Source organism: Oryctolagus cuniculus, chromosome 14 (genome assembly GCF_051225735.1).
Source record: "Oryctolagus cuniculus isolate XC-2025 breed Fujian yellow rabbit chromosome 14, ASM5122573v1, whole genome shotgun sequence".
In the NCBI taxonomy this organism is placed as follows: Eukaryota; Metazoa; Chordata; class Mammalia; order Lagomorpha; family Leporidae; genus Oryctolagus; species Oryctolagus cuniculus.
The window spans coordinates 21,456,815-21,480,791 of NC_142880.1; the positions used below are offsets into that span (position 1 = coordinate 21,456,815).

Below are 23,977 nucleotides of genomic sequence, written 5' to 3' on the forward strand. Positions count from 1 at the left end.
CATGTCAAGAGCTTTGGTGGTCACTGACTTTATACATAAGAGTGTTAATTTAACAACAGGAGTCACTGTGCACAAACTTTCCATGCAGGACCTCCATCCTTTATGAGTTGTATTATGAGAGTTAACTATAAAATCTGTTCTCACACTGTGTGTGTGTGTGTGTGTGTGTGTGCGTAAATTGTTGACATCTTTACTTAGCATATTGTTGGTCTTCTGTGTACAAAGTTAATTGAAAATGAATCATAGTGGAGAATGGGACTGGGGAAGGGAGAGGGAGGAGGAGGAAGGGTGGGAGTATGAGTGGGACAGTGGGTATGGTGGGGAGAATAACTATGTTCCTAAAGTTGTACTTATGAAATTTGTATTCATTATATAAAAGATTTTTTGGGAAAAAATTCTTCTTGTGTTTCATTAAAAATCAAATAATGCATTCTAAAAAAAAAAAAAGTAAAAGGATTATAAATGGAGGAAACAAGCCATAGGAATAAGAGCAATTCTTCTAACCTTCTCATCAAGAGAAAGCATAAATATTTCCATTTCACACAAGAGTTGTTGCAAATATGTTGGAAAAAAGTGTTTATAACCATCGCTACTTTGAAATTATGGCAATTATTAGACTGTCATTAGACTTCATTAAAGTTAATAAAGAAGCAAATATTTCACTGTGAAATTAAATTAAAAGCTCTTTGATAACTGTGTCTTGATAAAATTGGCTCCTTTTATTATCCTGCATATTTCTTAATCCATTTAAAAATTATTATGATGGGGCAGTTATTTGTTATAACAATTAAGATGTTGCTTGGGACACCTGATTCCATATCGCAGTGCCTGGGTTCAAGTCCAGGCTTCTGATTCCAGAATTCCTCCTGATGCACACACTGAGAGGCAGCAGGTACTGGGGTCCCTGCCACCCATATGGGAGACTCAGATTAAGTCACAGGATCCTGCATTTGGACTGCAGTTCTGGCTGTTGCAGCACTTAGGGGTGGGAGATCTCTTTCTGCCTGTGCCTCTCTGCCTTTCAAATACATTTAAAAAGTAAATAAGTAAGTAAAATGTTAAAAAAAAAAGTTTGGGACAAAAAAGTTTAAAAACCTGGTGTAGGGGCTGGCGCTCTGTCCTAATAGGCTGAGCCTGTGATGCGGGCACCCTAGTCTCAGCTGCTCCTCTTTCGATCCAGCTCCCTGCTGATGTGCCTGAGAAAGCAGTAGAAGATGGCCCAAGTGCTTGGGCCCCTACACCCACATGGGAAACTGGGAAGAAGCTCCTGGCTCCTGGCTTTGGATCAGCTCCAGTTGTTGCAGCAATTTTGGGTGTGAACCAGTGGATGGAAGACGTTTCTCTCTCTTTGTCTCTTCCACTCTCTATCTGTAACCCTAACTCTCAAATAAATAAATAAAGTCTTAAAAAAATAAAAGAAGAAGAACCTTGGTGCAAGGACTAGCAGCCTTTTGTTGAGACATCAACAAAGTATGCTACTTAATTCTTTTTAAGAAAAAAAAAATGCCCTAATACTTTTAAATTAGATAGGATTCTTTTCTCAGTTTCCATCTACTTTTCCTAACTTCGCACCCTTCAGTGCCTCTTCTCCTGAGCTACACATTCCCCTGATTTGTTTCCCACTCCTAAACAGTTGAATGGCTCTGTTTTTTATCAAGGATAACAGCTTTTAATCACAGATCTCAGCCCCATTATGAGCATTAATTAATGTCTGACATCTCTTAATGAGGTAGGTAAAAACGGTGATGATCGTTTCATACATGGGAAAATCACGTCTGGGCAAGTCTGGTGACATGTCTTAGGCCACCCAAGAAATTATGGCTCATTTTTAGAATCAATGCTTCTCTTTCTCAGATGCAAACAAATTTTTGATTCGCCATACACCAATCTGTTGTAAAAACAATGTATTTTACAAAATATTTTGTTGATGTAGGCATGAAGATCATCTTTCTTAAGGAAGAAACATTTGGTGGCATCAATATTCATACTGCTTCAACCCAATGATTTATTTGCTGGGTTGTTTTCAGAAAAATAATAAATATCTTGGTTGGAGGGGAAAAGCTCCAACTCAAACCATTTAAAAACCACTATCCATTTTGGGATAAAGTAGTTTCTTTTCCTTACCTAGGAAGGGAGAGGAACAAAATGAACACTAGTTATCAACAAGCACTGACTTATCTTCTGCTCTTAAGAAACCACACATAGTCAACCTGTGGTATTTTGCCTCTTAGGAATTCATGTTGCTTTGATCAATGGTGTTTGTGTGCTTAATCTTAACCTGTCTTTTATTAAGTCCATCTGGCTTGACAGGCTAGTGAGAAAAATTCAAAAATTCTTTGTGATTTGCCTTTTTTAAAATGATAATTGCTTAGTCCTACTGGCTTAGCAAGGTAATTGGGCACAATTGAATAAATAAATAATTTAGAGGAGAAAGGAGAGCTCTTCTTTATAGAAAAATTTCAAATGATATATGTTAAAAATGAATAAAATGGAAAATTTCCATTAGACAAATACCATAGTGTTAATTAGAGGGCAAATATTTGAGCAAAAACAGAATATTTACATAGTTTCAAAATATGTCCTCTAAATATTTATTCATGATTAAATAAGAAGAATTACATGGAGAGATTTGGCAGACACCACTATATCTCCTAGAATCCTTTAAAATTATTAAAACTTAGACTAAACTCCTTCTTTCTCAGTCCTTCTTTCTCTTGTATTTTCTATTTCATTAACAATTAGCCAACTTCTTAAGCTAGAATACTCAGAATAACAGTTTTTTAAAGAAAAGATGTATTTATTTGAAAGGCAGAATTACAGAGAGAGAGAGAGACAGGGAGAAAGAGAAACAGAGAGGGAGACAGAGACAGAGAGACAGAGAGAGATTTTCCATCTGCTGGTTTACTCCCCAAATGGCCGCAAACTCTGAGCTGGGCCAGAACAAAGTTAGGGGCCTGGACCTCCATCTGAGTCTCCACATGGTTGGGAGGGGATCAAGCACTTGGCCATCCTCTGCTGCTTTCCCAGGTGCATTAACAGGGAGCTGGATTCGAAGTGGTGCAGCTGGGACACAAACCACACCCCTAAGGGATGCTAGCATTGCAGGAGGCAACTTGACCTGCTGTGTCAAACGCCAGGCCCCCTCTCAATAACTCTGACCTCTCCCTCAGAATCTGTCTTCCTCCCTCCCTCTGATTTCTTACCAGGCACCATATGGGTCACCGAAGGAACAAGAGTGAACAAGCAGACGTAGTCTATATTCTTCGTGGAGTTTATGGTGCAAGCAGACAAGACACGGAGTAAGTACTTGAAAAAAAAAAAAAAACTACAGCCTGTGAGAAGTATCATGAAGGAAACACATAGGGTAATATGGTAGAAATTTACAAAGCTAAAGGTGTTGGAGGGGCCCAGTTCAGCTAGGCCTCCTGCAGCTAAAACCTGAACGATGAGAAAGTCAGTGTCAAATCTGCTGAGAAGTCGAACAATGATTCATATTAAAATCTGCTGATCTTTAAAGGAAGTTTTAAGAATGTAAGAGAAAGAGGGGTGGGCATCATGGGACAGAAGGTTAAGCCACTGCCTGTGACACCTGCATCCCACACTGGAGTGTTGGTTTGAATCCTGGCCCATCTGCTTTCAATCCAGCTTCCTGCTAATGTTTCTGGGAAGACAGCAATGATGGCCCACGTGTTTGGGTTCCTGCCACCTACTTGGGAGACCCAGATGGAGATACTGGTTCCTGACTTTGGCCTGGCCTTGCCCCAGGTGTTGCAGGGGAACAGCAAAAAGTTTCTCTCTCTCTCTCTTTCTCTCTCTCCTTTCTCTCTCTCTCTCTCTCTCTCTCTGTGTCATTCAGTCTTTCAAGTAAAAAGATATAAAGAAACCCATTGGCTAGAAAAAAACACTTCACATTTCTTTTTTTTAAAATTCTTTTTATGTATTTGAAAGGCAGAGAGACAGAGAAAGATAGAGAAAAAGAAATCTTTCATTTGTTGATTTATTCTTCAAATGTCACAATAGCTGGGACCAGGCCAAGAACTCAATCCAGGTCTCCCACATGCGTGGCAGGGACCCAACTACTTGAGCCATCACCTGCCATCACTCAGGGAAACTGGAATTGGAAGCAGAGCCAGGACTTGAACCTAGGTGCTCTGATGTGGAGTGCAGGCTTCCCAATCAGTATCTTGAACGCTGCTCTAAGTGCCTGCTCCATAAGTCACATTTCTGAAAAACAAAACAAAATAAAACCATATCCTTCTATTTGGAATACGTGGTGCACTGAACAAGGTGACATCTAGATTTTTCTAGGAATATTATAAAATTACTAGAATGGACTTGGAATTGCTGCCAATTCCCCAGGCTCCCAAATGCCTTTTGGTGGAATAGTCCAAGTGGGGGATTTATAGACGTCAAGATGGAGCTTTGGTCTGATTCCTTCTCACGGTGGGCATGGTGGGTCCACACACAGAGCCCTTCTATGGTAATTCTGTTTGCTCCTCAATTTAACACACTTGAAAACAGCAGCTTCTTCACGCTGGCCCATGGAATGAGAGAGAGTTAATATAAAATATGGCAGAAAGGGCTGTGTGGAAACCACTGGGATTATCCTGCTCAGCCAACATGTCATATCTAAAGTGACACAGCGTCCCTGGAGGCCTGGAGAGCTAGATGTCACCATGAAAGTCCAGACTGACGTAAGAGCGTTGATTGAGCTTGTGCAGATGGTGGTGAGTTTTTGGAGAAAGAGGATTTTCATAAACTTAATCGGGTTGTGTCCCTAAATGCGGAGGCTTTTATAAACGTTGTCTCTTTCCTGGATCAAAACAACACAATCTCTGACCCTAGTGTGCAGCCATTGCCCGGGCAAGTGTCTTATTCTCTCTACACAACCAAGGAGCAATTTGCTTTCACACAGTCAGGATAAGAAGCAGTTGCTTTTAGTCCTGTGACTCTCTGTCATACTCTGGGCTACATAGTCTAGGAAATTATGTTGGGTAGGAAGAGCAAATACCTTGGATGCTTTAGCAATGCACATATGTGCCAGACATTAGAGACAAATCCCATAAAAATTCAAAGAGTTTCTAGGGCCTCTGGGTTCTGGAATATACTGAGATCTCTCTTGCACACTTTAAGTTAACTTGATATGTCTTCTACTCACTCACATTCAAAAGGAGATACAAGGCTTTGTGTGCCTCCTTGGGTCTGGAGTCAACACACAAAGGGTCTTCAAAAACATTCATGTAAAAACAGTGTTGTGAAAATCTATGCATGGATTTCAGAAGTTTTTTACACTAAAACCAACTTGGCTTTTAATTCCATTTCTTCCACAAATTTTTTGAAGCACCCTCATATACAGCCAGCCCTCAAATTTCAGCTGCAGACTGAAAATGCTTAAAAATAATTATATCTGTATTGAACATGTGCAGATTTTTTTCTTCTCATTATAAACGATGTGGTGTAACAACTATTTACACAGCATTTGCACTGTATTAGGTATTATAAACAATCTAGAATTGGTTTAAAATATTCTGGGGGTGTGCATAAATAATGTGTATGTTCTCCATCATCTTATAGAAGGGATTTGAGTGTGCATCCATGAGTTTTGGTATCTGTAAGTAGTCCTGGAACCAGTCCCCCAAGGATGACAAGGGATGACTATAGCTCATTTCAGTGGATTTGCTTTGCCAATTTATTGAGTTTCAGATGGAGCGTAGAATGAAAGCAGTGTCTGAAGCTGTTCCAGGGAACAGTACAAGCTATTCCACCATTTAGGCCAAATGGATCAGCAGGTTGTGGCTGTTAGAGACATTCTGTGAAGTTTCTGGCAACCCCCTAAGAGAAGGCAATGCATGTCTGTGGGGCTTTATTTTTGTTGTTGTTGTTGTTTTTATGAGAGAGAGAGAGAAAGAGCACTGGTATCCACTGCTTTGTTTCCTTTGTTTCCTAAATTCTCTCAATGGCTGGGGCCAGGGCCAAAGCCAGGGAGCTGGAAACACATTCCAGGTCTTCCATGTGGGTAGCAGGAACCCAATCCTGAGACACCACCACTGCCTCCCAAGGTCTTGCATTAGCAGGAAGCTGGAGTCAGGGGCCAGAGCTGAGAATTGATCACAGGATGTTAAAGCAATGCAGATATTCTTTCTTTTTCTTTTTTTTTTTTTTTTAGAAATGGCAACTTTATTACCACTTAGTGCTGGTAGAGATTAAATATCTGATTGTGGGATACCATGTGGCCAGGTGATATGAGATAAGTGATGAAGTGGGCATATGTGAACCCCAAAGCTCTGGACAGAAACCCCTCTGTCATAAAGTAAGAGATGTGAGTCGGGCTCAGAGAGGTGCTGGATGCACAATCTACATGATTTTAGGTTCAGATGCTCATGACACCTACTTATATTGTACCCTTGCCCCACTTTCAACTCAAATTTATGACCTCAGGGTACCTATCCTTTGAGGAAGACAAATTTCAGACCCAGTTGACTATGAATGTGTCCGATGTGCTGAAACAGGAGGAAGTGAACTGATGTACAATTATGGCCCAACTCAGAGGTGGTCTGGAAATGAAAAGATTCCTCTGAGCAGAACTTAAACCACTGAATCTGTCTTCTTGTCCCCTTTGCCTGGGGCGGGGGGGGGGCAGACAAGGGATCACATAGGCAGCAGCTCATGGTTGTCACTGGATACTTAGGGACTTTGGAAGATACAAGAGTAGAGGAATAGAGACAGGGAGCTTTGGCTTTTGATGAGAACAGAATATGAATTTGTCTCATATGAATTCCCAGCAAAAGTCCCTAGCTGGAGAGTCTTGCAACTAGGCAAGATGATCCATTGTGTGGATGACACCCAGCTTCTATCTTTAGCCACCAGTGTTTATTCAAGAGCTTATGAAAAAAGGACCCATGACAGCAGGGGTGGATATTATGCATGGGCTCAACAATATGAACTTACTCTCATCGAGGCTAATCTGGTTACAGCCACTGCTAAGTGCTTGCCTGGCCAGTAGCAAAGCTCACTGCTGAGCCTCTGAATTCATAGCATTCCCCTGGGAGACCAGCTAGCAATCTGGTGGCAGGTTGATTTCCTTGGATATACTCTCATTATGGGTCAATTTGTCTTTAAAATTTGCATGGTCTGTCTGAAATGTCTCCATTGGTCCCACTATCAATAAATCTGCTATTTTATTCATTATCATGGTATCCTGTACCACAGTGTTTCTCCAGGGATGGCCCAGGGAACTCCAGGGATCAAAGACCCCTTTCAGGGACCTAAGAGGTCAAAATATTTCTTAAATAGCACTCAGATGTTATTTGCTATCTTCTGTGTGTTGATATTTATGTTGATGGGGGTAAAGCAATGGTTGGCAAATCTGCTATCCCCTGACCCCAAATCAAGGCAGGGTCACCAAACTGTGTTAAGAGTCGGGATTCTTCACCACTGGACTCTCATAGAAAAAAAAAAAAAAAACCGGTATTTTCACTCCAAGAATATACTAATGAAGGGTATTTGCCACAATTCAAAATACAGGGCCAGGAGCTGTGGTGCAGTAGGTTGAGCCGCCGCTCGGACGTCAACATCCCACACTGACAAGCCTGGTTTCAGTCCCCACCTTCATCTCCAAGCAGCTTCCCGCTGACGTGCATCCTGGGAGGCTGTAGGTGATGACTCAGGTATTTGAGTTCCAGTCACTTATGTGGGAGAACTTACTGGATTTTGGCATCTGGCCTGGTCCAGCCCCTACAGGCATTTGGGAAGTGAACCAGTGAATGGAATATGCTGTCTCTGTCACTTGCTCCTTTCTTTCTCTCCCTTTCCCACCCTCCTCCTCCACACACACTGGCTTTCAAATCAGTAAGCAAAAAAAGAACCTAATAACAGTATCAAACTATACTGACACCATATAATATTTATCTCGTGGGAAAGAACTTTTGTGATAAAAGTGTCAGCTGAACTAGCTGCTTTTCTTTTCTTTTTTTAAAGATTTATTTATTTGAAAGGCAGAGCTACAGAGATCGGGGGACAGACAGAGAAAGAAAGATATCTTCCATCTGCTGTTTCACTCCCCAAACGATCACAACAGCCAAAACTGGGCAAAACTGAAGCTAGGAGCCAGGAACTCCATCTGGGTCTTCCACGTGGGTGGCAGAGACCTAAGCATTTGGACCATATTCTGTTGCCTTCCCAGGTGCATTAACAGGAAGCTGGATCAGAACTGGAGCCTCAGGGGCAAACAGTATACTGATACAGGATGCCAGCATTGCAAGCAGTGGCTTAAGCCACTGTGTCACAATGTCAACCCCTAGATGCTTTTTTTAAAAAATTTTGTTCATTTTTACTTAAAGAACAATCCACAGACAAATTAATAATTAGGGCTAGAATGATTGAGACTTGAACATTTGGCAGATATTTTCCCAGAAGTGAATGATGTGAGCGGTATACTTCTAGGGAAGTAGTGGACAGTATGTTGTCCCCAAAGACAAAATTTAAGCTTTCAATTAAAAGTTAGTAGCTTGGAAGATGATCTGCCCCTGTGAACTTGGAAGTGTCACAATAAAGACTTTTAAAGTAATATTAATGGTTATACAAATTAATGTGACTTTATTTTTGATATTCTAAAATGCAATGCGCCACCATTTGGAAGGTCTGAATAACTCAGTGAAGCAATATTTTCCAAACATTCAAAGCGTGGTTACAAAATCATGCATGGTAAAAGGTTCATTTAAAGTGCAAAATAGACCAATAGTTTTAATGTAGCACAACATATTAAATAACAACTTTAAATAAAAGGCAAAGACAAGTTGAGAAATCTATTTCAACACATATTAACACTTTGTCGAGTAATAGGCATTTTATATTAATACATGTAACAGATCTTTGTTTTTTACTTTTTGAGATAAAAAATGAAATAGTTTATTTTTTATATCATTGCTTGGAAATGTGCTGTGTTGAAATTTCTTTTTCATTTCTTGACACTTTCTTGGGCAGATTCCAAAACCACCTGGCCATTTTGTGATTAAATGGGTTCGGAACAGTTTAAAATGACAGGTTCATTTCTCCACTGCTAGTACTGCCGAAAGTTGCATCTGGCCAGTGGGAGTGACTTCAGGAAATGGGGGCAGGGTTTGGAGAAATGCTACAAAAACTGTACATTCCCAAAAAACCAAAAATAATTACTCTGCATCCTCCCCTTTCTTACTTGATCGTTGTATGCTTTTTCTGGGGTGGCAGATAGGGAAAGGGAAGAAGCGGGAACAGGACTGTTTTTGCTGCTGCTTTGTAAACCTTGGAGGCAGTAGGAACTGTCTGGGTGCAATTTTGGTATCATTCTGATGTCTTTCTTCAGCATGTAGGGTATGTTGTACCTCTGGACTTCAGCTTTAAGCTAAAATCTAGTCTCAAGAGACTAGAAAAGTCTACCTAAATTCTATTCTGTAAGAAAACTTCTCGTACGGCAATAGAAAAATGACCAAGGAGCTTAAGCAGAAAAATCATGGAAATGCAAATCAAATAACTTGCAAAATTGTTAGGCCAGCATTAGAACAATTTTGCCTAGCCCATTGCCATGCAGCATTACTAAACTAAAATGTTTCCAGTTTGTGGTGTGATAGGCATTTTTCACACACTGCTCACGGGGCTTTAAATCAGAACACCCAGTTATGAAGAGCAATTTGGTGACCTGTGTCAAGAACCACAAACACAGAATGACTTTGAACACTTTGTGGCTGGGCACGTGTTTAGTGCAGTGGTCAAGTCAACACTTGGCACGCCAGGTGAAAGCCCTGGCTCCTCTGCGTCTCACCTAGCTGTGGGGAGCAACTGGGACTAGACTGTTACTGGAATTAAGACTTATTCTATGCATCTGCTCTCCCACAATATGGCGCTGGGAGAGGAGGAAACAGCTTCTACACAGCTGCCTCCAGTTCAACCAATAAACAACAGGACCTGCTCCTGATTGGAGGAGAGCAGCATACTCGGCGTGTGGGTAGCAGAGCACGGATTGGCGGAAGAGGACTATAAAGGAGGAGAGAGACAACATGCACAGGAAACATCTATCTGAAGGAACACCTGTGCAGCCCCCGAGAGAGCCGGCCGGCGGTGTGCCGTTCCCCCGCGGAAGTGGGGAAAATGGCAGGGGGAACCGCCCTTCCACGGAGGTGGAAGGGACGGTAGCCAACCCGGGAAGAACCAGCAGCAAACACGGGGAGGGCCGAGCAGACAAAAGAACAGCGCAGGGTCCTGTGTCGTTTCTCCACGAAGAGGGGGAGCGACATAATGGTGCCGTGACTCGGATATGAAGCCTAGGCAGGGTTTAGTGTCGTTCCTCCACGAAGACGGGAAGCGACACCTAGCATTCCTATTAATGTGCATCCTGAGGTCAGCAGACTTTGACATAGGAGGCCAGGTTTGACTGGTCCATCCCTGGCTGTTACAGGCATTCAGGAAGTGAACCAGCAGTTGGAAGTTCTCTCTGTGCCTTTCCAGTAAAGTTAAAATAATTAACAAAATTAAATAATAATAAATAATAAAATAAATAATTTTAAAAAGTTTTTGGGAAAATGGAATTAAAAGATCATTTATTTTGGTCCAAAAAATGAGATTCATACATTGTTTTCTCATGCATTTTCCATGAACTTTTAGAAGATCCCCTCATATGCATAATTTCTAAAATTATTTTGCATCAAAACTTTTTTTTATTTTAAAAAGATTTACTCATTTACATGAGAGCATGAGAGGCAGAGTTACAGACAGAGAGAGGGAGAGACAGAGAAAGTGAGAGATAGGAGAGTCTTCCATCCTCTGATTCACTCCTCAACAGGAGCTGGGCTGATCTGAAGCCAGGAGCCAGGAGCTTCTTCTGGGTCTCCCACACAGGTGCAAGAGCCCAAGCTCTGGGGCCATCTTCTACTGCTTTCCCAGGCTGTCGGCAGGGAGCTGGAATCGGAAGCAGAGCAGCCGCCTATAGGGGATGCCTGCACTGCAGGTGGCAGCTTTACTCACTGGGCTTCAGTGCCAGCCCCTGCACCAAATCTTTTAATTCCATCTTCCATGAACTTTCTGAAACACTCTGGTTTATCCATACTGTTTGATCCAGCAATTATTTTCCTTCCTAAGAAAATGATATTATCAAGGATATATGAGCAAAGATGATCAAGAAGTTTCTAGTAAACATTGCAGCCATTTAACTGGCCACAAGGAGAATTGTTTAATTATGGTGTTGCCATATAAATGAAGTATTAGCTAATAAAATATGATTTTAAATAATTTTAATATGTAAATTACTCAAAGTACAATATTAAATTAATAAAATGGGGAAATTGAACACATTATTATTTCAATTTTGTATTTGTCTTTTTTTTAAGAAGGCATTTTTTCATTTTTAGTTGAAAGGCAGAGAGAAAGAGAAAGAGAGAGAGAGAGGGAGGGAATTCTCCCATCCACTGGTTTACTCACCAAATGCTTTCAACATTCGGAGCTGGGCCAGGCTGAAGCCGAGAACCAGATCTCCCATGTGGTAGCAGGGGCCAAAACACTTGAGCCATCCTCTGCAGGTTATGCATTAGCAGGAAGATGCATCAGAAGCAGAGCCAAGTTCGAATTCAGACACTCCGATATCAGACGCAGGCATCTCAAGCAGTGTCTTAGCTGGTGCCTCAAACATTCACCTCCCATTTCTGTTTTTTAAACACTATGTTAACATATAAAAATGGAAGAAAAATGTTTCTATGGTCATATATTAAATGAATATCAAATGAGTAAAGGGCGTATAATATTGTATAGTATGAATCTAAATTTGCCTTTCAAACTACATAAACAAAAAAGACTGAAAGAAAAAACTTGTAAATATGTATGATTTATGTAATTAAATGCATTAAAATTAGATTTGTGCTTTCTGTATTTCATTAAACTATTTAGGTGTATTTGTCTACTGGAATATAATACCATTGCATAGCTATGAATATTGACTACTTATACATAGTTTAAACATATGAGATATCTACAGGTAAGAGTTTAGATTGAGGAAGAGAATATCTGTATTACAAATTAAATATCCATAGGGCATCATGAAGAATATAGAAAAAGGCAAGAAGGTTCAAATTCTGAGGAACTGTTGTTTTTACAAGAGTCAGTGCCAGCAGAGGAAGTAGGGTGTGATTGGGCTTCTATAAATGGGTAGAAGTATTTTGAAGAGAAAAGAAGGGAGGTGGGGAAGTTGATGCACAAGAAATTAAATTAACAGAATCTTGATGTCTGCTTGTCAGTTGTACCAGTTTCCTAGTGCTGCTGTAACAGCAACTAAAACTGAGTGGCTTAAGAACAATAGAAATGTCTTATCTCACAGTTGTGGGGGTTAGAGGTCCAACATCAAGGTGCTGGCGGGGCTGGGCTCCCTCTGAAACTTGTAGGGGGCGCTTCCTTGCATGATCCTGGCTTCCTGGGGATTGTGTGCAAGCTGTGGCCTTCCTTGGCTGTGTATGTGTCACTCCAGTCCGTCGCCATGTGGCTTTGTCCGTCTCTCTGCAGCATCTTCCTTCTGTTTGTGTCTGCTCTGTACACAAATTTCCCTTTTTTATAAATAGAGAACACCAGTCATGTTGGATTAGGGCCCACCCTGGTGACCTCATTTTAACATGCTTACTACAGTCAGAGAGCTCTGCTTCCTCATATGGGCACATTCTGATGCACTGGGGATCTCAACATATGTTTTGGGGGGTACCATTCCACCCACAGCAGCAGTTTTAGGTGATGGTAATTTGTGAGCAACATGAGTACATGTGGAGTGACCCACTAGGGCAGGATATAAGGGGCTTTGAATACTTGGCTGAGGAAATTAATTTTCTTTTTCAGTAAGTTATAGGGAGCCATTGAGAGGGTTCAGGAAACAGGAGTGAATTCATGCCGCTCCCTCACACTACTGTCCAGCTCGCACTGAACTGCCTGGAAAGCTTTATTTGTTTTCTGGCTTTATTTGCTTGTTTTTGGTAACGAAACCATAGCATCACACAGTTGAGCAAGGAGGAATCCGTGGAAGGTAGAGAACAAATGGTGTCAAATGGACAGGGACGGAACAGAGGAAGCAGCCAGATGGGATGGCCGGGGAGGGGGTGGGGGGAGCTCTGTTCTCCCTCGGGGAGCTCTGGAGACGCTCTGGGCTCCATCCACACAAAACAAAACAAAACAAAACAAAACAAAACAAAACAAAGTGAGATGTGGAGAAATCTGCTATGTTTTATGTATGAAAGGTGCCAAAAATGTCTGTGAACTGGAAAATCTACTCAAAATTTGCACTGAAGACATTATCCAGTGACTATAGCTGTGGTGACTCATGGCATGAAACCTGTAATGAAGTTCATTTTCACAGACCACATGTTGGGCAATTGTCCTTGATATACTGCTTTATTATGACATCATTCTCATTTAAGAACAACTTCAGTTCTGGAAAACTCGACCCTGTAAAGATTATTTGTCTGTAGCCATTTTGCCTGAAATCAGTGCAAAAGCCTTGCATCATAATATTGAATGCTTCATGAAAGACTATCACTGAATGCAACTAATTATATTCCTAAGTGGATTGGGTTCTGCATGAAGACTTGGACTCAGGAGGGCAAAGTACAGAGTTGAGTTTTTATGGAGGCTTAACTGTTCTCCTACAAGACATAAACAATCAGAATTTCCACTCTACACCTTATCTCTGAAGTAGTCACAATAAGTGGACTTTGGAAAGTCAACCAACTTTATAGTTAAAGCTAGTTCAAATGTAGTATTGTATTTTAGTCTTAGGCATTGGAAAAAAATATCTTTTTTGCCTGTTAGCCTAAAATATCAGATTATTTATTAGAAATATCACAAAATATTGGGGAAAAGGGCAATGAGCAGAATTTTCAGCTGTGGTCACTTGCTGAGATCTTGTATACAACGTGCGGGGGTGCCTTAGATGCTCTCACCTTGGCTGTGGGAGCTGTTTCCCTGCAGTAATTTTATTAAAGAAAAAAAAAAAGAAAAAGTAGCAGCCTTAATCAGAAACCTATGAGGGGGGCTGGCGCTGTGATGCAGCAGGTTAAAGCCCTGGCCTGAAGTGCCGGCATCCCATATGGATGCTGGTTCGAGTCCTGGCTGCTCCTCTTCCAATCCAGCTCTTTGCTATGGCCTGGGATAGCAGTGGAGGATGGCCCAAGTGCTTGAACCCTGCACCCACGTGGGAAACCCGGAAGAAGCTCCTGGCTCCTGGCTCCTGGCTCCTGGCTCCTGGCTTGGAATTGGTGCAGCTCTGGCTGCTGCAGCCATCTGGGGAGTGAACCATCAGATGGAAGACGTCTCTCTCTGTCTTTTCCTCTCTCTGTAGCTCTGTCTTTCAAATAAATAAAATAAATTTTTTTAAAAAAGAAAGAAGGCTATGAGGGTATCAGAAGTTTCTGGAAAAACAGAACCTAAATATGAATTTATTTTGGTGCCAAAAAAATTTGAGACCTATAAGTAATTTATCCATGCATTGCTATGACCCTGTTGAGGCCTCCTCGTATTTATGTGGCAATCTGTCAGTAGTGGGAAGAATGGAAATCTGTGTAAGTGATGATTTGTTTCAACTTTCCCTATCTGCATTAAAGCTTGCATTGACCCTGAATCATATTGTTGTCCCTCACCTCCCCTGTTCTTCCCTTCAAGGGAAAGCTTCAGTACAGTAACTATAACTGTCTCTCACTCTGAAGAGGTCATTTCAACTTCCTGAGGAAAACAGGATGAACTGCAGGTCAGCCATGATGACATGAACACTTGCTTAAAAACCCCCAGGAAGGTGGGACTCAGATCCAGGCCAAATGTGTTTCCATCAGAAGCTAAGTAGAAAAGGGGCCCAAAATGGAGGGGGGTGCAGGGAGAGAGAATTTGTTCTCCCATTGGCTGGTTCACTCCCTGAATGCCTGTAACTTTGGGCACTGGGTCAGACAGAAGCCAGGAGCCTGAAACTCCGTCTGTGGTTGTCAGTGACCCAAGTACTGTTACCTCTCAGATGCATATTAGCAAGAAGCTGGGATCAGCAGCAGAGCTGGGAGACTCAAACCCAGACACTCAAATACAGGAAATACAGAATGCAGGCATTTCAAGTGAGATTGTTTTTTTGAGAGGCAGAGTTACAGACAGAGAATTAGAGGATTCTTCCACCCTGCTGGTTCACTCCTCAAATGGCCCAAATGGCTGGGGCTGAGTCAGTCCAAAGCCAGGAGCCAGGAGCTGCTTCTGAGTCTCCCACCTGGGTGCAGGGGCCCAAGCACTTGGACCTTTCTCTACTGCTTCCCCAGGCCATTAACAGAAAGCTGGATCAGAAGAGGAGCAGCTGGGACACGAACCGGTGCCCATATGGGATGCTGGTGCCGTAGGCAGAGGCTTAACCTACTACACCACAGCACCATCCTCAAGTGAACCTTTTTGATAGGCAGTTTCATCTGTGGTAATTTTAATATTCTGTAGGTTGGCCTGGTTAATCTAAGACCTTGTCCATTTTTTGTTTGCAATATAAAGGTTAACCTCCTTTTTTTTCTTTAACCTCCTTTTTAATTGCTTAACTTTCCTTCTTAAGCAGCAAGGAATAAGAAAATCACACTCAAAGTGATCTTTTTCCCCAATGCATTCCAAAGTGAATACCAGAGGGAAGATAAAGTATCTCATTTCCATGAGCGAGGCAGGGGTGGCCAGCATTTATTTCTAAAGGTCTGAGTTAGAATTTCTCTTCCTGCCTCTGCTTTGTCAGGAGGAAAGTAAACCAGATTATCTCAGAGGAGTAAAGAATCAAAACTGGATTTTGGAGCTGAACAGAAGAAGGTGGCCTATTTCCGCCAAGTCACTTGCCAGAGTTGTGCTGACTCAGGGTGCTAACTGCCCCCCATGCAGCCAATGATTGAGGTTCTGAGAACCATGGTGAAAGTCCCTTGTCCCTGGAATTGCCATGAAAAGAATGGGCTGCTGGTCTTTGGGTGGACACCACGGGCTCAGATGATGGCAGAGCACAGACTAGAATCTTTCTCCTACTTATCAGGGCAGGGTCTGCCTGTCCCAGGGATAGCCCCCTTTCCTGCCTCACTGTAATGACTAATAGCTGCTATTTTGTTTTTACTTTCCTGGTGAGTGTGGGCACAACTCTGAGTTCATTTTGATGTAGGAAAATAAAGCTGGCCGGCGCCGTGGCTCACTAGGCTAATCCTCTGCCTTGTGGCACCGGCACACCGGGTTCTAGTCCCAGTCAAGGCACTGGATTCTGTCCCGGTTGCCCCTCTTCCAGGCCAGCTCTCTGCTAAGGCCTGGGAGTGTAGTGGAGGATGGCCCAAGTCTTTGGGCCCTGCACCCGGATGGGAGACCAGGAGAAGTACCTGGCTCCTGGATTCGGATCAGCGCAATGCGCTGGCCGCAGTGTGCCGGCCGCGGTGGCCGTTGGAGGGTGAACCAACCGCAAAAGGAAGACCTTTCTGTCTGTCTCTCTCTCTCTCACTGTCCACTCTGCCTGTCAAAAATAAATAAATAAATAAATAAAATAAAGCAGCGCAATTCTCTCTGTACCTAGGTATATAGAAGACATTTGCCTTCTACAAGGGCAGGACCAAAATTGTTGTAAAATTAGACTCATATCCAGAGTTGTCCCTAAGATTCTCAGAAGTTACTGTGAGATGTTTGTGCCAGAGGCAAAAAGTTACTCAAAGTTGGGTTAAGTTTGTGCAAAAAACTTGGCAACAAAACTCCAGGAGAATAGGTGATCATTCAGCAGTGCCTAAAGTTTGTTATTCATGCACACTTTTCTTCCACATTCACTCATTATTGTCTTTTTTTTCCATTTCCACTTATCTTCTTGTTTCATTTGTTTTCTCTTTTATTATTAATCTCTCTTGAGCCCATTTGAAAACTCTGAAACATCTAAGTCCAGGAAGATAATGTGGGCTAGCAATTCAGGTGTGTTAGATGATAACTGGCTCTTGGCTTCAGTGTAGGGGGTGAACATGGACTTGGTGGGGGCCGTGTTGAGTGTATATACCCTGTCTAAGGAGGACAGTAAGCAGTCAGCTGTTACCATGTGAAAAGTGGGTTCAGATTGGCCAAATTTTCAGATTTTTCAACAGAAATTGGAACTCTTTTTTTCCATGGAATACCTTGTATTAAAAATGTCAACACTTCAAATAAAAACTACAGATATAAGCATAATTTTACCTAGGGTTTGGCTAAGGTCAAAAGGTGTGGTATAAGGAAATATTCACAGATGCTCTCATCTGTGAGAATGAAGGTTGGGCCTACCTCTGTGGAGACGTCAGTCAAAATTTAGTCTAGATAAACACATGACTCAGGAATGCCTTTTCCATGAGTGTACCTCATACATATACTGCACACTTGAAAAATGAAGCATATATATATATACATATATACAAGGATATTCATTGTAGCATATACCTAAACATAAATGAGAGTACTTCAAAGAATTTATAGAAAATAGAATTAAAAGATAAATTTATTCTGGTGCACAGAAAATTTGAAATCCATGCATAGTTTTTTTCATAATACACATTTTCCATGCACTTTTTGAAGAACACTCTGTGTGTTAAAACCTATAGGACTATTAAAAGGGAACTGGTTAATTAGCTAAGACACATCAATACTGTGGAATGTTAGGTAGCCATTACGATGAAGGACCACAACTCCACACACAGGGCCTTCAAAAACTTCACAGGAAATGTCTGTTATGAAAAAAACTTCATGGATTTCAAAAGTTTTGCACCAAGAAAGACTTTATCCTTTAATTCCATTCCCACAAGCTTTTTGACGTACTTCCTATATAGTTATGGGAAATGGTATTTCCAGCTGGATTTCCAAGTTCTTGTCTTGGTGTGAAAGAATTTAAAGCAGAGACACAAATAATGTGAAGAATAAGAGCAGCAGTCATTTAAAGAGATTAAAGAGACAGTATACCTTCAGAAGTGAAGGCAGGCAGCCTCTCTCCAAGAGAAAGAGTGGAGATGCCGGCACTGTGATGTGGCGAGTTAAGCTGCCATCTTCAGTGCCAGCATCCATGTGGGCTCTGGCTGGAGTTCTGGCTGCTCCACTTCCAATCCAGCTCCCTGCTAATGTGCCTGGGAAAGCAGCCAAAGATGGCCCAAGTGCTTGGGCTTCTGCTATCCATATGGGAGACCCGGAAGAGGTTCCTGGTTCCTGGCTTTAGCCTGGCCCAGTCTATTTGGGGAGTGAATTAGTGGATGGAAGATCTCTCTCTCTCTGTAACTCTGACTTTCACATAATAAGTAAATCTTGAGAGAAAGAGAGGCATCTGCTGCCCCTGTCGTTGCACCCACCAAAGTTCAGGTTGAGTTCCTAAAGTAAGGAATGGTACCCTAACTGAATAAGCAAATAGGATGGAGTTTGGGCAGGGTGTCAGGGCAACTGGTAACTCAGCACCTCCACACTGAGCTCGGTGTGCATGTGGGCGTCATGGCATCTTGTACTTGATGGGAGTTGAGGCTCAGGTACATCATGAGGAAGTGTATGTGTTGAGCCTAGGGCCGTGTTGGATCCACCCAGAAGGGAGTGGGATTTTAGCAGTGCCTGGCTCTGGCAAGGAAACCGCTGTCAATCTCTCAGCTCCTTTTCTCTACCTAGCTCTCTGCCCAGCTCATGTCAAACTGACATGACAGGGATTGTTAAGAAAAGCAAGATGTAGAGTTAACAAAAATTATGTATACCTACATATGTTTAAACAAAGACTGAAAGACAACCCCCCTCCCCAGAAGAATGTGAAAGGAACTCAAAGCAAGGCTTGTCTCTGGGAAGAGGAATTGATTGAACTAGGAAGTGTCCTTACTTTCCACTGTATATCCTCTGCTACTTTTTGAAATTTGTTTCACATGTATATGTCATTTATTTGAAAAAGGAACAAAAATTTGTGGGCAAACAAACATTTTAAGAACCCCGTGCTGTGGTGTGGCAGGTTAAGCTGCTCCTTGGGACAATTGTATCCCATATCGCAGTGCTGGTTTGGGTGCTGGTTACTCTGTGTGGCTGATCCAGCTTCCTGCTAATGTGCCCGGGAAGCAGCAGAAGATGGCCCATGGGTTCATGCCACCTACATGAAACACCTGGACAGAGTTCCTGGCTCTTAGGTTCAGCCTGGCCCAACCCCAGCTGTTGCAGCCATATGGAGAGTGAAACAGCAGATGGAAGATCTCTCTTTCTCCATCTCTCCGTCTCTGTAAACTTTTCAAATAAATAAAATATTTTTTTTGACAGGCAGAGTGGACAGTGAGAGAGAGAGACAGAGAGAAAGGTCTTCCTTTGCCGTTGGTTCATCCTCCAAAAAAATGAAAATGAAGCTCTACCCTGAAGGGCCACTCTTTTGTAGATGTCCCTTGCTGGGCAGGTCATGGTGCTTTGCCACCTTCCATTCCCATATGAGCTCAGGAAGCGTGAGACTGTTGTCTCCTCCTGCTTGTCATCATATAGCACAGGACCTCACTCGGAGTAGCCACTCAGTAAGCATTCCGAGATGAGTAGATGTCATATGTCGCTTCTCTTGTTCCATTTTCTGTCATTCTTGGGTTCCTTCTCCCAGAGTCCAAAAAGTTCTCCCAGGTCTCTTCTATCCACTCTGCTCTTCTGCTATGTGAAATAAGAATGTGCATGAGGGGACTTCAAAAGTTCATGGAAGAACTGAGTTAAAAATGAGTTTATTTGGTATAAAAATTTATTGAAACCCATGCATAGTTTTTTCATAATACACACTTTTTTTCCCATGGATTTTTTTTTTTTTTTGACAGGCAGAGTGGACAGTGAGAGAGAGACAGAGAGAAAGGTCTTCCTTTGCCGTTGGTTCACCCTCCAATGGCTGCTGCGGCCAGCACCCTGCAGCCGGCGCACCGCGCTGATCCGATGGCAGGAGCCAGGTACTTTTCCTGGTCTCCCATGGGGTGCAGGGCCCAAGCACTTGGGCCATCCTCCACTGCACTCCCTGGCCACAGCGGAGAGCTGGCCTGGAAGAGGGGCAACCGGGACAGAATCTGGTGCCCCGACCGGGACTAGAACCCGGTGTGCCAGCGCCTCAAGGTGGAGGATTAGCCTAGTGAGCCACGGTGCCGGCCTCCATGGATGTTTTGATGACCCCTCACATGCATGGATTTCAAAATACATGTGTGAAGAACAAAAATATTTTTAATCCATTTACCATGGATTCAAATTTTGTCATTTATAAGTTTTATTTATCTGAAAGGCAGAGAGAGAAAGAGAGAGAGAGAGATCTTCCATCTTCTGGATCAATCTCCAAACACCTGCAAAAGCCAGGGTTGGGCCAGGCTAAAGCCAGGAACCCAGAACTCCATCTAGGTCTCCCTCATGAGTGTTAGGGACCCAATAACTTAAGCCACCACCTGCTGCTTCCCAGGTGTGCATTAGCAGGAGCTGGAATTGGAAGCAGGACCCACACAGTCCGATGTGGGATGTGGGTGTCCCAAGCTGCACCAAATGCCTGCTCCTTCATGAACTTTCTGAAGTGCCTTTGTTTTTTGTTTGTTTGTTTGTTTGTTTTTTTGACAGGCAGAGTGGACAGTGAGAGAAGGAGACAGAGAGAAAGGTCTTCCTTTGCTGTTGGTTCACCCTCCAATGGCCGCCGCGGCCGGCGTACCGCGCTGATCCAAAGCCAGGAGCCAGGTGCTTCTCCTGGTCTCCCATGGGGTGCAGGGCCCAAGCACTTGGGCCATCCTCCACTGCCTTCCTGGGCCACAACAGAGAACTGGCCTGGAAGAGGGGCAACCGGGACAGAATCCGGCGCCCCGACTGGGACTAGAACCTGGTGTGCCGGCGCCGCAAGGCAGAGGATTAGCCTAGTGAGCCACGGCACTGGCTTCCGAAGTGCCTTTGTATGTGCCATTTTGGATCTAGGCAAAATTATGGCCTCAGCTTTGATGTCTGACAGGCAAGACATGATTTAGATTTGGGCTGTTACTTAGAATGAGTGTCAACCTTTCCTTTCCTTTCCTTTTTTTTTTTTTTTTTTAAGAGTTATTCATTTATTTGGAGAGAGAGAGAGAGAGAGAGAGAGAGATCTTGCATTCACTAGTTCACTCCACAAATAACCACAATGGGATTGAACTGGAGCAACTGGGACTTGAACTCATATGGAATGCCAGCATCACAAGTGGTATCTTAACACTACTTTCCCACAACACCAGCCCTGATGTCAGCCTTCTCTTCTCTTCTCTTCTCTTCTCTTCTCTTCTCTTCTCTTCTCTTCTCTTCTCTTTCTTTTTCCTCTTCTCTTCTTTTTTCTTTTCTTTTCCCTCCCTCCCTCCTTCTGTCTCTCTTTTTCTTAGAACACTGAAAAACAAAACAAAACAAAACAAAAAACAAGATGATGGCTGGCATCAGTGTATGCCAGCCCTGCAGCACTATTTTTTGGTTGTTGTTTTATTAATTTTCATTTTTGTTTGTTTTCACTTTATTAAAATGGCAGAGGAGGGAGGGAGGGAGAGAGAGAGAGAGAGAGAGAAGAGAGAGAGAAGCTGGATTGAAAGTAGAGTGGGATTAGAATCAAGCACTCCAATATAGGATGTAGGAGTTCCAGGTGCTACCTTAAACCACTGCTTCAAACATCCACCCTTGCCTTTCCTAACTTCATTCTGCACAATAGAGAGAAGACCACCTGCTTGGTGGAATTGTTAGAGTCTTAAGAACCACATCTATCAGGGCGGGCACTGTGGCATCGTGAGTAAAGCTGCCACCTGCAGTGCCGGCATCCCATATGGGTGCTGGTCGAGTCCTGGCTGCTCCACTTCTTATCCACCTCTCTGCTATGGCCTGGGAAAGCAGTGGAGGATGTCCCAAGTCCTTGGGCCCCTGCACCCACATGAGAGCTCCAGAAGAAGCTCCTGACTTCGGATAGGTGCAGCTCTGGCCGTTGTGACCACCTGGGGAGTGAACCAGGGGATAGAAAACCTTTCTGTCTCTCTGTAACTCTGGCTTTCAAATAAATAAATAAATTTTTATTAAAAAAAAAACACATCTATCAAACTTACCTTTAAAAAAGTGTCATCCAGACCTTTTCACACACTGAGTGATAATGACAGTAAGTTTATTCTCCAACATCTCAATTACAGCTGATTCATTCTCAAAGTCATAAGTACTCTGCTGTCAGTCAAAAAAATTTTTTTTCATTCTTCCATCATAATAGAGCCTAAGTAATAACAGTGCAAATAATGTTTTGATTTTAGCAGACAGTAAAGTGAGACCAAATGAATCACACTCAAATGGATGCAGTTTAGGTGTTAACTCAGAGAGAGTTTGCTTACTGGGAGTGGTGAGGGGGAGCAATTCCAGAACAGCTTGGCAGGAGGCTTGGGAACAGGGCATAGTTGAGGGAAATCCCCTCAGTGTGGCACCGAGGGATGCTTTAGGTAAAATGCTGTTCATTAAAGCCGGAGTCCCAAGGGAGAAAACACAACCTGGGCTAGAAATGGCTGTGTGTTAGTAAAACTGCCTCTAGAGGGTTTCTGAAATTCTCTGAGGGTTTCACAATCCACCCTAGGATGAGCCATATTTTGAGAAATCTCCCTAGTTGCCTCTCCTACCTGACAGCTGCTATCATTTTCATTATAGGTAGAGTACATTAAAAATTCACATCAAGAGGCTGGTGCTGTGGTGTAGCAGGTAAAGCTGTTGCCTGTGGGTGCTGGCAACTCGTATGGTCGCCGGTTCTAGCCCCAGCTGCTCCACTTCTGATCCAGTTCCTTGCTAATGTGCCTGGGAAAACATCGGATGTTGACCCAAGTCCTTGGGCCCCTGTACCCACGTGGGAGATACAGAAGAAATTCCTGGCTCCTGGCTTTGGCCTGGCCCTCAGCCCTGGCTCTTATAGCCATTTGGGGAATGAAACAAAGGATGGAAGCGCTCTCTCTCTCTCTCTCTCTCTCTTTGTAACTCTGCTTTTCAAATAAACAGATCTTTAATGAAAAATAAAATGCACATCAAAGACCTTGGTAAGAAAGAGAGACTATTCCATAAAAGCTAGTGATGGCCTAAGTTAACTGAGTAGAGGGAAACCTGACTCATAAATCGTTTTGGTGAAGAGAGCAGAAGAAAGGGAAGAATTTGTCAGGAATGTAAAAGAAAAATACTTACTTTAGCATAAATTGGCAGCCAAAGTCATCAGAGCTAACACTGTTCTAACAAGTTGCATTTTGTTGCCCTTTCAAGACAAAAGGTCCAGTATGCTCATCTTCATTCAGTGTTGAGTTGTTGCAGAAGTGTAGCAGGTTAGTTCTAACCATGCCTCCCAAGTCTCTTGTTTCAAGGCTGAATTGTTTTCTTCCCAGATGATGAGAGCATTTTTTTGGACATCGCCTAAAATCAAGTCATGGTACTACTTTCAAAAGTCAGCAGTACTAGGTCTTCCATTCTGCAGGTGCTAAGTGAGATAGGTTATACATGCCCGGGGTTGGGTTGTTGTAACTTCCAGAATCCAGTGTGCATCTCACTGAGAGAAAGCACTCCACCACTCCACAACAAGGGCACAGAAGCCACCACCCTAAATTTGCTTAGAAAGTGCTGAGAGGGCTAGGAGTTTCACCAGCATTTCCTGCCTCAAAAACAAGTTCTCTATTTGGTCTTCAATGACAGTCAAACAGGGATCAGAAACTGTTACTGTTTGTTCAAAAGCAGAAGCTAGAATCATTTCAAAGAAAGAGAGAGAAAAGCTGAAACTGAAACTCCACTTTTACCTGTGTGCCGGGGCAGTGGAGGACATCTGCTGGCTGCCTTGCTCCCTGGTGCAAGTGAAATCTGTAAAACACAAAGGTGTGTTTCACCTGCATCCTCACAGTTTATCTTACCTTATTTTTATTTATTTATTTATTTATTTTGCTATCTGAGTCATCTTACGGCTACTGCCAAGGGTGGTCTTTGGGCTCTGTGATGAACCTGGTTTTTCCAAGCCATTGACATCACTTCCGAGAGTTGTGCTTCAGTTCAG

General features: G+C 42.8%; 2 long non-coding RNA genes across 2 annotated transcripts; both read right to left on the reverse strand.

Annotated features, from left to right (window-relative positions):
- Positions 1-10,548: 10,548 nt before the first annotated feature.
- Positions 10,549-11,683, reverse strand: LOC149122257 (uncharacterized). The gene is made up of 2 exons (XR_016220550.1): positions 11,449-11,683; positions 10,549-11,104 (listed from the first exon to the last, which is right to left on the reverse strand). It is a non-coding gene; the product is annotated as an uncharacterized LOC149122257 (long non-coding RNA).
- An 8,860-nt stretch (positions 11,684-20,543) lies between these two features.
- Positions 20,544-23,512, reverse strand: LOC149122258 (uncharacterized). The gene is made up of 3 exons (XR_016220549.1): positions 23,128-23,512; positions 22,026-22,183; positions 20,544-21,327 (listed from the first exon to the last, which is right to left on the reverse strand). It is a non-coding gene; the product is annotated as an uncharacterized LOC149122258 (long non-coding RNA).
- Between the last annotated feature and the right edge of the window lie 465 nt (positions 23,513-23,977).